The 14,748-nt window shown below is 35.6% G+C and overlaps 1 non-coding gene across 1 annotated transcript; it reads left to right on the plus strand.

The window, feature by feature from the left end:
• Positions 1-3,869: 3,869 nt before the first annotated feature.
• On the plus strand, positions 3,870-3,977 carry LOC113328459. The gene has a single exon (XR_003349429.1). It is a non-coding gene; the product is annotated as a U6 spliceosomal RNA (small nuclear RNA).
• The last annotated feature ends 10,771 nt before the right edge of the window (positions 3,978-14,748 follow it).

The following is a 14,748-nucleotide window of genomic DNA, read 5'->3' on the forward strand; positions in this document are numbered from 1 at the left end:
AATCCTCATAAGTCTCACTGATAAGTATGATCCCATAGTTACTGCAATTGAAGAATCAAAAGATATCGCAACTCTTTCGGTGACGGAGCTTATGGGTTCTTTAGAAGCCTATGAACAGAGACTAAATAGGCGGCATGAAGCACCAATTGAAAGTGCTTTTCAGTCCAAGCTAAATTTGAAGGCTGGAAAGTTTAGTGGAAAGAATGAAGATAGTTGTGAGACTTTAAAAGAAGTAGAAGAAAACTACAGGGAAGCAAGATGGAGGAAGGATTATTCACCATGTAGGATTTGTGGAAAGACTAATCATCTTGAAAAGGATTGTTGGTTCGATGAAAGCAAACCACAGTGCTATAATTGTCGGAGACATGGGCATCTCGCAAGAGATTGTCATTTTAAGAAAAACAATCAAGCCAATTTTCATGAAGCTGAAAAGGAGGAGGAGCACATGTTTTATGCTTGCCAAACAACAACAGAAGAGAAAAAACAAGCGTGGTACATAGACAGCGGTTGCAGCAATCATATGACGGGAGATGAAAGCATTTTCCGCAACATAGATACATCTATTAATTCTCTAATCAGGCTGGGAAATGGTGACTTGGTTGAGGCGGAAGGCAAAGGTACGGTTGCTATTCAAACTAGAAAAGGTATGAGGCTAATCAAAGATGTTTTTCTAGTTCCCAATCTAAAAGCTAATTTACTAAGTGTTGGGCAGATGGTAGAAAATGGGTATGCTTTATACTTTGATAATGGTTTTTGCTTCATATATGATAAGAAAAATAGGCACCAGGTCATAGCAAAAATAAAGGTGAAAGATAGAAATTTTCTGATGTATTGGAGTTATGTTCACAATACAACAATGAAGGCAGAAGTTGGCAATGGCTCACAGTTTCATTCGCTACATCCGCATCAACAACATAAGTCATGTGAAGGTCAAGGTTATAGACATTGCAGGTCACTTTCTATGCACAAGAAAGTATGGAGACCAAAGCCAGTACGTGCAGTTGAGACTTGCGGTTATGTTGTACTTGGATCAAGAGGTTTTAATAAAGAAACAAAGTGCACCTGTGAGATGAAAGCAGCACCTTTGAAGAGAACAGAAAATGCATTAAGGAGGAGTGTTGGAGTTGATGCATTTCCAAAAGTTAACAAGACTGTAAAACAGTAAAGAAGTTAGAAAAATAATCTAGTTAGTTTGTCAGGTTAGTGTGAAATGAAGTTAGAGTAGAATAATCTAGAGTTAGCTAGAGAAGTTTGCTGTGATGTGAACAAGTGTGAAATGAAAGACAGAGAAAAGAATTCTCTGGAGTCTGTATAGTGTGTCAGTCAAAATAGTTTATCTGAATGAAAATTCTAGAGAAGATTAGAGAGTTCAAAGGTCGGCTAAAAAGCCTATATGTATGGGTACTTGTACTACTCAGTGTGTGAGAGAAATAAAAAAAAATGTTAGTGAATGAAAAACAAGATAAAATCAGGGAGAGTGAGTGAGTAACATCTAATTGAAATTTCAATTCAGAATATCATAGAAGCAAGTCCAGATAACAACACAAAACACTCCAATATCCAACAATAAGTTATTGGTAGACATATATTCACAACTGATTCATGTTGTTTACCCGTTCAAGCATTTATGCAACTTGATTTGTGTTTCATCAAGCTGAATAAGATTATTGATTGGCTGTAAAACAAAAACTTTGTTCGGTTTATGTTTAGTTTTTTTCTGGTGTCTTTATGTATCTTTTTACATCCATTTATGTATTTAGGTGTTGATTGTAACATTGTTGATTAACATTTAATCTCAACTGCGCAGTGTCTTTAAACTCAGATCTGAAACATCAACTAAACCCAATTGTCATAGAAACCCGCGGATCTAAGCCTGTGACTAGGATTGAGGGTTTGGTTAAAACTTAGGGTTTCTGCCTAGAGGCTTTGGCTTGGGTAAGATTCGAGTTAGGATATGACTGTCCTTCCATCCATGTCTATTGGGTTTTCCATTTTGGGCTCTTTTTTTTGAGTATTTCTATTTGGGTTATTTCTATGTGTGTTATTTAGTAACTTCACGTGAGTTACTATTTCGTATATCAAACGAATATTTAGAAACCTAATTTGAGGCATACTGAATTTTTTTGAGGCATATATTCATTATCCCATGTAGGGTGGGTTTATAAGGGGTGTCTAAAGGTAGTGCAATTACCTATATATCCTTAAACAAATTAAATTACTAGAGTGCCCTTGTCTTCAAAAACCTAAAAAAAATAAATTAAAATAACCTTTAAACTTAAATATCTTTGACTCAAATTCAATCAAGCAATTAATCAAGCAAAGGAAACACAAATCGTAGTGAGCGATGTTGGAGTGCGAAATCCAAACCTCAATTGCTCTCATATGTATTTTAGAATGTATTTGTAACAAACCCATCTTGTTTTTGATTGATTTTACACTACACCATTTTTAGGGATTCGCAACCCAGGTTTGCAACGGCATAAGAGCCGTTGCGAAATTTTAGTTGCTAATTGCAACGGCCTTCTTTTTCGCAACAGAGATCTGCCCTTTCGAATTTTGTAACCTCACAAGAGAGGTTGCGAATCGCAACTGCGCTATGTTCAAGCGTGTGAACCACGTGCGTGGTCGGGAACACTAGGTCTTATAAACACGCCCCATTCAATCTTCGGTCAAGACTTCTTTTATTTTTTTCCACCCTTAATCCCAATCCAGGTATATCCTTCCCTTAATCCATTTCTTTCTTTCTTCATTTCATTTTATTTTTTCTCCGCCACAAGCAGAGACTCTGTCAGCTCACTCTCTCTTCTTCTCTGCATCTACATCTCCATCTCCATCTGCTCAGCTGAGTTGCTCTTTATTTAGGGTTTACATCTCCATCTTCTTCTCTGCATCTACATATCCATCTCCATCTCAATCTATGAACTCTATCATCGTGTAAGTATAATCTTTGACTTTTTACGTTAGGGTTTACAGATTTTTATATATTTAGGGTTTCAGTTGTGAGTTTCGGGGTTCAGACTCAGAGACTTTGATTTCTAGGATTTTGAGATTTTGATTTAAGTTTATCGAATCCATCGATTTTAGAGTTCAATATTTGATTTCAGTTTTTCGATTTCATTTGTGAATCTGATTCTTTCGATTTCAGTTTTTAGATTTCTTCTCTTTCTTTCGGTTTTAGGGTTTCATATGTGAATCTAATACGATTTTTTTGTTTCCATTTTAGGGTTTGTCAAGATTGAAGAACTGAAGTACTTTGGAGATTTGAAGAACATTGAAGGTATAAGTTTGATATATTTTTCTATGTTAACTTTTTTTAGGGATTTTGATGTATTTCCATTTTAGGGTTTAATTTGTATTTTTGGGTTGTAAACTATAAACTAATTTATGGTTTGTTGTTGTAATACATTTTCAGTTCATCAGAGTTTGAAGAAGAAGGAAGAACTAAGAAGGTATATAACTATGAAATTGTTTTGATTATTTTGGTTCCTTTTATATTTTCTTTCTATTTTATGGTTTGTTCTTTATCTGAATCTAATGCCCTTTTTTTCTCCATGTTAGGGTTTGTTAAACTGCAGTTGGGTTGAGTGGTCACAGGCTCAGTTCAAGATTTTCGCCCGACTTAGCATTTAACGTTCTAGATTCTAGCCTTCCTTAAGCTTTCTAAAGATGTGGAGTGTATACCCTTAAAAGCTGTCATAAAAAAGTTGGAAAGATTCTATCATAAAAAGTTGGGACTACAGAGACTCGAACTCTTAACTGGCTCAGGAAAGGAATTCAGAATCCGTGGTTGGATCGGTTGGTTTAGTCCCACAGCGCCCATATTGGACAACAAGGATTGATTTAAATAGACTGAGCTTTCACTTAAGCTCGTCCCTTCGGGGACATCCGATAAAATTGGAACGATACAGAGAAGATTAGCATGGCCCCTGCGCAAGGATGACACGTACAAATCGAGAAATGCTCCAAAAAAAATTTATTTTCTTTTTCTTGTTGGCACTGACGGTAACGGTTAGCTTGAGATTAATAAATAAACTTAAGTTCTTGTGTTTATCATGTCTTAAATCTTACTTACTTTCCATTTGGGTGTGTTACTGGATTTCCGGTAATCACAAACACCAATTGCCATCAGATTCCAATGCAACGCCACTATTTAATGCAATGGAATTAAATTATCCAAAGTTCAACTTACTTATTCAAAACTACCAGCAATCATTTTGTTTCAGTGCCACCCGGATATTGCAAGGACAAGTCACTTACAAAATTGTCATTTTATTTTATTGGTTTTGATTTTCCGTTCGATTTCTTTGGTTTTAGTTGTGGTGCATTATAAAAGACGGGATAACCTGCTAGCGTAACACTAGGCATGAGTTACCAAAAAGGATTTGACATTCGTAATTAACTTTCGATAACTCTTATCAAATTGTAAATAAAAAGTTATGTGACAATCTCATTGGGGCTTAGATTTGAGTGATCTATACTTATCAATCAATAACACTGTCTAAATTCACAAGAAATTCTCACCGGAAAATTGTATTGTTTTTATATAATCCAAGCTTTTCTTGAATCAAGATATAGGAGATAGTCAAGTCAGTTTTGAACCATATTGAGTGGGCTAATTCTGTGTGGGCCTATTATAGTGCTGCATTGAAGTTGCATGCTATCCTTGATAAGGATAAGGGGGCACACGTTAGGGTTTTATTTATAAACTAGCAACACTCTCTGTTATTTCACTGAACCAAACTACAACAACTTTGCCGTCTTTCTTTCGTCTCTCTGGTTTTGAATCTCTAAAATAATCCATCCGAAAGAAGCTCCTGCTTTCATTTTGATTTCCTTATGGATTACTGGGAACATCCTCGCATCTACCTACACAACAGTATTATGATTTTTCCTCTCAAAGTGAGTCAAGAAATGTAAGGAAAATACCCCCGCTAAGGGAGGTGGTGGACGATTAATCTGATCTTTTAATATTCTTACGCTGAGGATCTTCTTTCTCCTTCTACTGCATAAGCTAGCTGCCAGGAATTAGTCAGGAAACTAGATTTAGAGTTTTGATTATGAAACGTTTGAGTTTCCAGATTTAATTCTCTTGTCTTCGTATTTATTCGGTCGGATATGTAATAATATGATGTTTCCAATCTGAACCCTCAGTTTTTTGGAAATCTGTTGTTATTACTAGATTTGTATGTTTATATTGGGAGTAGTTGCTTGAAGATTAAGTGGTGATCTTGGTGATGAATCTGATGATATGAGAATAATGGTCATAAGTCGGAATTGAATGCAATTTCCATTCATCAAGTTTGTACTCCAAGCGCCCCTTCTCAAGAGAGAGAGATATTTGGTTTTCCATTGCTAGGAATACGCCTTCCATTGCTACCGGTGACTTGATTCTTGTTATATCCATTTTCTTTTCTGTATCTTGTTTTATTTTTTGAAAATTAAAAGACCAGGACTAAGCGTTGACTGTCGTAGATGTATTTGACTTGATTTACATTTTGTCCAGTCCGAATTAGGGTTTTGGATTTGGGAAATTTAGATACACTACGACTCCTACTTCAGATCTCTTTGTCTCTCACTTCACTAAACAAAAACTAGGCCGCATGTGTCGTCTCTCTGTCATAAATCTCCATAATTTATAACCGCTTCTCACATGTACAGACACAATCAAGTATAACCTTTTTTACATCTTAAAGCACATTCGGCGCACAAGAGAGTTGTTTCTTTTCTCTTAATCGGGCCTGTACTTCCAGTATGTTTCTTGAACAACCGCAACATCGGCTGTAGTGAGTCAAAAATTGAAAATAAGTTTAGATTTTCGTTTAGTTAAATGTTTTGAGTTTCTAAAGGTTCAATTACACTACAGGTCACTGATTCAGTGTTTCTATCCTATACAATTATGATTATAATTTTTGATCTTATTCAGCAGAATTTCTGATTTTAATTTTCTTTGTTTGGATTTTGGAACTAGAGGATACTGTTGGTAAAGTTGGTGACGGTTATTCGAAGTTATATGTTAGTGATGCGCCTTCCTATGCTTGATGATAGCAGAAGCATAATGATAAGTTGCAGCTTCTTTGTTGGTGCATATTTCAAGACCTCATATTTGTGTCAGGTAGCTAAATAAGTTTGTCACACACCTGCAAAGAAGTTTAGTTTGTGTATCAGTAATCTGCTGATGGGGTGAAAATTTTGATGTTAAAAAACTCCGGCATGTCCTATTTCAAGGATCCAATTGAAAACGAATTGTAGAAAACTGGAGATAGGACGATATCTGTTCGGGTACTTGGTCTAAGTCTCACCAATGATGCACTTCCAATGATCTATAACTACATTCACCAGTGTTGTTACCGAAATGGCTTTATTTTATGTTAAACTTTCTTACAAGCATGGTCTTCAGCTTGCAAGTCTATAGCACTTGGAAAAGCCCTAACACAGATGGTATAGTAACAATCATCAATTCAAGCATCGAAACAGACGTGAGATTAAAGATCAAAACATGGTCAAATCCGAGTAACGGTTTCGTTTATCAGAATATCGTGGTGACCAGGTAACAGATTATCCAGTTGCTCGGCTTGAGTATTAAAAAACCTGGACTGTTTTTGACTTACTTGAATGTACGCCACATAATGGATAAGGGGCACTCATTAGGGTTCACGATTGTAGTTATAAAAGAGGGGCACTACTTTCTCCGTTTAGAGTTTGTTGGTACGATGATTCTATCATGTAAATTTTTGAACAAATTGATTTAAATGTAAGGCTTCTGTTTGAGTATGATGATTATATCATACACCTCAGTTTCGAAGTAATTGGACGACCAAAGGGAGTCCCTATGTGATGAAAAAAACTCATTGATGTCCGTCACAAGAAATGTGCAGAGAAAATAAAATTGAATTTTTATTCACCAAATTGAGCCGCAATTTGAGATAATTAAACAAATTGTTTAACAATTTCAATCAAAAACAATCGGACGAACAAATTATCAGTTCAAAGTTTATCTGATCATCCACTGAATCGATTCGGACTGCAAACAGCGGCAGCAAAACGGGTAAAGAAGATGAACTACTCGAATACGAACTTCACCGAATTAAAAAAGAAAACTGAAAGAAATGAACAGGGAATTTCACAAATTGAATTGGAAATTTACGTGAAATTGAAAAGGAAAATTGATATGAGCAACCAATCAATTGATTTACAAACAAGTTTTGTCAAGAATTGATAATAATAATTTGGTGTGTTTATTCTTATTCCATAAACATATATTTATACAAGCCAAGACTTGGGACTCAAGGAACAAAGACTTTCCTAACACACATATAATTGCTTTTCCTAAACCATATCTAAGACTGTCTATCCGAGTCTTAAACAAATTCCACCTTTAAGAGACTTATATATGGAATACTTTCCATATCAGTCTCAGATACGTGCCTTAATAAGTTTCATTAACAAATTTCAACTTTTTGTTACAGAATGAAAGGAAGAAGAATTAATGGAGATAGATGATTATCAAATACAAAGAAACAAGCTTCCACCCACCATTGCACTCGCCCTTAACTCGTTCCATTTGTTTCACTTAGCTGTTCTTCTTTAACTGATGAACTACATCTACATACAATCCCTGCAAAAAAAAAAAAATTAAGAAAAGACAACGACACAACGCAGGTAAGAGATTGTTCTTAATGATAGAAAAACCCAACCCAATGAAGCAACAAATTTGACGAGGGAGACGTTAAGGTGGTGGTTGTTGAACAGAAGTAGACGAAAAAAGTGAGAGAGACGGCAACAGAAAGAATATAGTGCGGATAGAAAAATGTGAGGGAGGAAAAACCCAAGTAAAAAGTTTTTGTTGACTCATCCTTGCAAGTTGCAAATCACTCACCTTCTTGCTTTTCTAACACTTGGGTCAAATGCATACAACGTGTCGAATATGCCCTTCGAGTTTTTGTTTTCATTAACACATGAATCAAGGAGCCCGGATTTGTTTATCAATAGGGTGAAATGGACAAAAAAGAAATAGCAAGGATGAAACTGAATGCATCCTGATATAAATTAAAAAAAAAATATATTTGAAAAGAGGTAGGATGAAACTGGTTACATTCTGGTTATTTTTATATTTTTGTCCATTTGAACAGTATCTTTTTAATTTTTGTTCATTTAGACAGTATCAAAATGTACAAATCTTTTTCACCCAGGAATTTTTGATTTTGGTCTTTTTAATCAATTTTGTGATTACGGGAAGGGAAGTTATTCACAAATAAATAACAACACACTAGTATTTCTAACTCTAAGAGTTTTTAGGAGCCTTTCGTAGTTTTATTACATAACAATCAAAAAAAAAAAAAAAAAGTTCTATTACATAGTCATTTTTGGCCATTCAAAATAAATCAATCCTATTTTTGGTTGCTTGAAATCAAATTTAAAAACTCCACTATATGGCAAAAGTGATTAAGTAATATAGTCGCAAAATATCATGATGTACATTCATAATGAGTAATAGTTGCAAAATATCAAAATTTAGTCATAAGTAGATTCGACTTCGCTCGAATTTTTGGTCGGTCTTCACTGCTGCAGCAGTAATCTAGTAAATCCGAACTTTGAGTATGGTCTCTTTACATGGGTTCTACTACTCATATATTTTACTTTTTGTGTTTGGATTTTGGAACTTTAACATATTATTGAATCCGTTATATGAATATTATCCACTGCATTATACTTTTGGTAAACTTGATTGTGGTTATTCAAGATTCTGATTTATGTTTCACCTTCCGTTGTTTCACCTCCATCTCTATACTATTCAATTAGACATTCATACAAAATATGAAACTCACCACTATGATTCTTCATAACCTTGTTTTCAATCATATGTTGATTGACTTGTCCAATTTCAATTTCACACTCTTCATGGGACATAACTTACCTAAAAATTTTAATTAGTACATGTCAGTCAGTTCCTTCAAAAAGATAAAAATAAATAAAATTAAGCTACTAAATACTAATCAATACCTTTAAAATCCTAAGTCAATGGAGCCCCCATGTTGAATGGTGAGTGTCACCGTTGAATTCCTACAATCGCTCAGAGAAGAGGTCTCACGTTAAACCTGGAAAGGACACTTGGCGAGACCCTATTGGTCATGGGTTAAATCCTTTTTTTCCTCACGAAATTAACAAAAAAAAACACCTAAACCTAAAATTATTCCCGTCTCTCTTCCTCGGTGTTCTCCTATCGAACCCCTAACTGGCGTTCTCTCTTTTTCTTCGTTGAAATACCTTCAGGTATCATATCTATCTCATCCTAATCGATTATTTTGATTAACCAAGGTTTTCTATCTGTTGCAGGTAATAGGTTTTTACGTTTGATTTTTAGGGTTTAAAGCTCAGCAAACTCTGTGGAGAAAATTTAAATGAGCAGTGAGATGGATGAAAGGTAAAATAGATAATTGGTCTAATCCTTTCCTACGGTTATTTTCAACAGTGATTTTTAGGTTTTTTTTCTGATTTTGTTTTTTTCTTTCCTGGGTATTTTATAGGGCTGCACAACGGGTAGGGTGGGTATGATATGGCCTATACCCGCCACCCTACCCGTTTATTGGCGGTTAAGAAAATCTTTACCCGTCACCCTACCCGCCAAATAGTGGATAGGGTAGGATACGGTTAAAAAACTGGCGGGTAGGGTAGGGTTGGCGGGTATGGGTAGGGTATGTGCACCCCTAGTAGGAATTGCTCGAAGACCAGTAGGGTAGGATAATTTCGAGCTTTACCCGCCACCCTACCCGTTTATTGGCGGTTAAGAAAATCTTCACCCGCCACCCTACCCGCCAAATAGTGGATAGGGTAGGATACGGTTAAAAAACTGGCGGGTAGGATAGAGTTGGCGGGTATGGTTAGGGTATGTACACCCCTGGTATTTTATATGAATGATTGTATGTGAAAATCATCGTAGGGAAGGATATATGATGACTTTGAAATCAACGGAAAGTCAATTTCTATATCAACAAGAAGATGCACGTAAATTGTTTGATAAAAAGCCTCTTTCGAATCAGGTAACTATTCTTCTTCATTGTTTGATGCTCTTAAGTTCAAGAATGCAAGTTCAGAGTAATAATAGTGTGGGTTCTATTCTGATCTTCAATTGCCAGTTTTTTCCTTTTTCTTTTTGGACACAATACCAAGCAATTAATTTGATGAGGTTTTATTTTATTTTATTTTTGTTTTGATCAGACAGCTTGGGAAAATATAAGAAGCCAGAGGTCGATTTTGATTTTGCAGTAAAATGTAGATCAAATCGTATAAACGCAGGTAGCCTACCATCTTGCGGCAACAAAGATCCCATAAAGTGATGATTAAGCCTATTCTTCTTCTAAGGTTTGATCCCTCTCATTACTTACTTTCAGTATAAAAAAAATTTATATAATGTATGTCGTCTTTCTCACAAATGACAAACTAACAAGTGTAAACGGAGTCTGTACAAGGCTCTTTTGGCGGGAGTATATAATACTTAGGCAGTTACTTAATTTAAGTGTTTTGGTTAAAAGCTGAGCATTGTCGTCTCTTTACTAACATCTGAACTATATATAACCCTAGAACTACTCACAATGGATGGATGAGTAGTTTGGTTAGCTAGATAAAACTTCATTTCGGGTTGATCCAAATTACGCAGAGCTTTATCTCACTACATATGTTGATGTTTTTCATTGCCAGATATTGAGATTTTTGGATCAACTAAAGAGATTTTTTTCTTCTTTGTTTGGTTTAATTTTGCAGGTGCGATTTTTCTTTCATAAACAACAAAAACCCATTTTGTGTGTAAACCCGAACCCTAAGGTGCGATTTTTCTTTGCTCTTGATAAATGATAAATAACAAAAACTCATTTCACAATACTCATGGAAACTGGAGTTTTGTGTCATAAATTGATTTTTCGTTTTTGTAGTACTACTTTTTCAGGCAGTGATTATGATCCTATACACTCTTCAATGACTTCAGAATAAGTAGTAGTAGTTTAGGGTTCTTGGATAAATTCGTTAAACATACATTCTGGTATGTACTATAATAACCAAGGTTCTTTTGCCCACACTACAGACTGGAGGTACAGCTTGATGCGAATAATTTGGTAAGTAAATTGATGTTCTTCTGATTGACTTGCTGCCGTGATTGTTTTCTATTTTTGGGAGAAGCTGAAAAATTTTGTTCCTGCGTAAAACCTCCCCACCCCCCCCCCACCCCCCCCCCACCCCCCCCCCCCCCACCCCCCCCCCCGTATTTTTCGTCTGCAAAAAGTAGTCTTTTCTGTGTCTCCCGGATGAACTAACTGTTTGTTTTTCTTAACTAATTTTTGTGCATCAAGGCGTTTGGTATATTCTAACCCTATTATCTTTGCACGACATAATATTTGGGTTTCAATAGAATCTCTCTATTTAATAAAAATAAGCTATTGAAAAGATTTTCAGGGTTTGGAATGATAGAGGTAATCTCATTAAACGGTGATTAATATCAGTTCAACCCCTGAACTGGATGTTCTATTGGTTTTGATCTTTAATCAGTTACTACGGGTTTTTCTGTAGTTTATGGCTTCATTAGAGAGCGTGTTCGGTAAAGGAGCATATGCCTACCATATTTCGGTTTTCACATGCACTTGAATGTCAGCATACGTCCATGTCAATTATGTGCTTAATCATTATCGTTTGTGTCTTATTCGTGATGTATTCTCTATCAGCTTCTTCTTCCGGGCCACCTAGATTCTCGGGATAGGAGGATTGTTTTCACCTAGCCTTCTCAACACCTCAGTCCAAGCAGGGCCTATAGGGATATCTGTAAAATTAGTGACATGAAATTGATTATTAACTGAAACGTAAAATCTTGATAAGACATGCTGCATATGATGCCTTGGGAGGTTAGTTTCACAGAACTGAACTGATATTTACTTCTGAAGGATACATTATTCTACAACCACCTTTATGCTGGATGATTTAGTATATAAGGAAAGCACATTAAACTGGCCTTGATTTCCTTATGCAAGCAAGAAAAAACTCTCAGTGGTGTGTTGTTTATTAGATTGATTTTGTATTGAATTTCTGCGGGTTCCTTCTCATGGCTTGATGGGTATACCATATAGTGTTTGTACATCTAATTCTCATATTCTTTTTGAAGCACAAAAGATGGTAAGTGGAAATGAATACTTTGGTTTAGATTTTTTAAGTTTTTGTGGTCAGGTCACATACGTTATTAGTTTTTTAAGTTTTTTATAGCTGCAGCGGTGAATGTAAGTACCATGAAGGCAAGTTTTATAACAATAGAAAATTTTCAACATTCTGGGGCATTCATTTCAAGCTGGCTCGAGGCATCTCTAATTTGTTTCTCTCTTTGTTTCAACCAGGCATCAAATATTGATTCACTGTTCTATCAACAAATATTGATTACGATCAAACCTTCGATTCCAATTATTAAGAAGTAACATTACTTTTTAATTTTGCTGCTGGATTTTTTGCGAAAACAGCGAAGAACATAAAAAAAACCTAAAAACAAACTGGTGGCGCAACCACCATGAGAAAACCCTAATCTCTTCTCTTCCATAATCACGGCTAGCATAACTTATTGCGTCCTTCGTTTTTGCCAGTTTTTTCTTTATTCTCACTGTGCGTTCTGACATGCTATTGATTCTGATTTCTTTTCTTCTTCTCGGATTGATATTTTAATCATGTTTTTGTGTTTGTTTGATGCAGCGGGTGATCATACTTGGACGATGTGCAATGGGTTCATCTTTACAATCTCATAATGGAATGATGGCCCTCCATGATATTTTTTTGGTAATTTCGAACCCTAACTTTTAATCTACTTTCACAATCTCTTTTTCATTATTTTAGCTGGTAATCCCTTCCTCTTTTATTCATTCTTGAGTGATGTTTTTGTAATATTTATAAGCATTTGTTTTTGGATTTAAGAAACCTAGTTTCAAGTTTATAAAATACACAGACCTAATTTGGAGTTACCATGATTTGACAAGAATTTCATCACATGAGTGTGAACAAGGCATTAGAGTGTGCAGACTCATGAATGGGAATGGTAATTTATTTCTTTATTGTGTGTAATTTCACATGGGGCGAGAGATATACACTAGGTTGCCTTTTAGTGTCGCCAAGGCAGAGGCTAAGCATAAAGGGAATGGTAGGATCATTGACCAACGACAGCAACACAATATAGCAATCCCCCACATCACTAAAACACCAGCATCGTCAAGCTGAGAAATGCAAAAATATGAATGGATGTTCGTGGTGATGGGGATTGGGAGGTCATGTGCTTTTAATTAACTTCCAATATCCTTTTGGGTTGTTATCTTAGTCAGTTGTTGTTTCAATATGCCACTTTCAATTCAATTTTTTTATTTGTACCAACTTCAGCTGCCATAAATACAATATGTAAGCTTTACTTTTGAAGCAAATTTTAATTCTCATTGTTTTATTATGGACGCCCAGTCAATTTGTCTTTTTTTTACTATATATATCAATAAGTTTGTCCATATCACTGTATTCCATTCGGCGCTAACAATGGGTTTTTCCTTTCATCATTTGGATAGCCGAATCCCCTTTGGGTTCTCCGATTTTTGTTCTATTGTAATGGGTTAAGGTACCCCCTTACGTATTATTATCTTCTGGTGGGGATATGATTATTGATTTTATTGGTTAGGATACTTCTTCTCATCAGTTCATTTCAGTCCGGTATAAATCCATCTACCATCGATTAATCAGTAGTAGTTGAGTACAACGGGGGCAGATCACAGCTCCAAGTTGTTGAATTACAACCATGAAAGACCAACCTGTTCTTGATATTCTCCCTCAAGTCGGTGACGTCATCTTTGAATTCTGGTCATGCAAATTTCATCATTTGCGGATCAGTTCAGCAACTCACACGATCTGACATTTCCTTTTCATTCTTAATGCACATGCCTTGACTATGTATATACTTAGGACTTGACCTATGATATTGGCACTGACTTAATAGATAATGTAAGCGTTAACCACATATACATTAAAGATGTGTTCACTATCCAAAAACATATAAATGGATACTTGCTTTTCCAATGATATTGGCACCGAATGGTCGAGTTAATTTTTCCTAATGAATACGAAGGCCGCCAAGCGTCCACAAGAACGACGTGGATGCCTTCCCGTTTGGCTTATGAAGTTTTGTTAGGGTTCGTTTGCAACAACTTCCAATCAATTTAAAGGACTTGGACGAGGCGAAGCCGAGCTTTACCGAATCAAATGGGGACTTGGGCGAGGCGAAGCCGAGCTTTACCAAATCAAAGAAAGAGGCGGTGATGCACGGATTGGAGTCATTTGTGCAATCTAACCATGATCCTCAGTGTTCCCACACTTATCCACTTGTGCAAATTAAGAATGATGCACGGATTGGAGTCATTTGACATGCTACATTTAGCATATACTCTATAGTACATTCTTCAAGAATAATTCCCTTCAGGGTAACCAAAATTCATAAATAAACATCAAAAGAGAATCGCCAATAACAAGAGAAACGAATAATTATAGCAACAAACAAATTGAAGCAAGAAGTCTCTGTTTCATTGTTGTTTTCTAATCCAATTATATATGGTAGGAAGGACATAACATGCTTCTACTCTATGTTCCAAATTATCAAGAACTTACTAGTGTACAAAGTGAAGATAAAATTCTAATTAGATATATTACATACTGGGACTCGGTGTAAACAGAGAATGACAACCTTCACAAAAATCAAGT

This window comes from Papaver somniferum, unplaced genomic scaffold (genome assembly GCF_003573695.1).
Source record: "Papaver somniferum cultivar HN1 unplaced genomic scaffold, ASM357369v1 unplaced-scaffold_107, whole genome shotgun sequence".
Taxonomy (NCBI): Eukaryota; Viridiplantae; Streptophyta; class Magnoliopsida; order Ranunculales; family Papaveraceae; genus Papaver; species Papaver somniferum.